The sequence below is a fragment of the Mauremys mutica genome, chromosome 18 (genome assembly GCF_020497125.1).
Source record: "Mauremys mutica isolate MM-2020 ecotype Southern chromosome 18, ASM2049712v1, whole genome shotgun sequence".
Classification (NCBI taxonomy): domain Eukaryota; kingdom Metazoa; phylum Chordata; order Testudines; family Geoemydidae; genus Mauremys; species Mauremys mutica.
The window spans coordinates 20,486,958-20,488,048 of NC_059089.1; positions in this window are offsets into that span (position 1 = coordinate 20,486,958).

Below are 1,091 nucleotides of genomic sequence, written 5' to 3' on the forward strand. Positions count from 1 at the left end.
ATCTGAAATTTCCTGAAGTCCAGAGGAGTCTGGATCTGGAGTTCTGGTTTTGACCCATCTCTACCTTCTACTAACCTGTCCCATGCAGTTTGAAATGTCTCATCTGAAGGGAATTCCATCATTGCCCTTAGGGACCATTCTCCAGTCTAATCCAGGAGGTCTCAGTATTAAGAAACCTTTCCTGATATCCAGCCCAAATGTACCATGTCTTAATTTCATCCCACCACTCCCAGTTCCAGTGCATTGAGGTGTAATAGTAATGGAAGGGAGCAGGCAAGTCAGTGAATCATCTGCTGGTACAGTGTTCATGTGGCTGGATAAATGGTTGGACAGTCAGTCCAAAACCAGGGTCTTTGCTGTTCTGGAAACTCCAAGCTCCTTTGGTACGGGCTGCTGTTCAAACCCTGTACAAGCTACTTGCATGGTTGTGTTTGACCCAGGGATAGTGTGGGCATTGGCTGGTGCTACGGTGAGACCATCAGCCTGCAAGAGACTAGGGTAGCCCTGTGGTGATGTTGCTGAGGATGGTGGTGACAAGGTGCTGCTAACCATGTGTAGCGGAAATCTCAAAGATGGGAAGGCCAACACATCTCCAAGAGAGGCTTCCCCTGCCTCCTTCAGTGGCTGAACATGGGAAGAAAAGCAGCTCTCACACCCTCTTTGTTAGAACAGTCCCTGGAGGGGGAAGGACCTGACTGTAGCTACAGCAAAAGTATTGTCTGCACCTAATGTGTCTCCCTACAGTGGGGCAGCTGCACTAGCATTGTTTGTTTCTATTCCCTTTCTTTGTTCTGTTCTAAGGATCCTTTCTGTGTGGACTGAATGTGGTCTCACTCCTGTTTATTAGGCATCTGGTGTAATGTGCAGTTTTAGCAATAAAATGTGGCAGCTTTTTATATGAAAAACTCTCTCTCCCTCTTGCTGCCTTTTTTGAAATCACTGTTCATGTAAGATTCCAAGTGATGCTGCACAAAAGAACAGACATTTCCCAGCTGCGTATCTGGGAACGGTGCATTGGGACGGGTCATTAGGACAGGCACAGTCTCCCTCAGTGCAGGGCACTGCCCTGGAGCGTCAGATCCTTTCCTTAA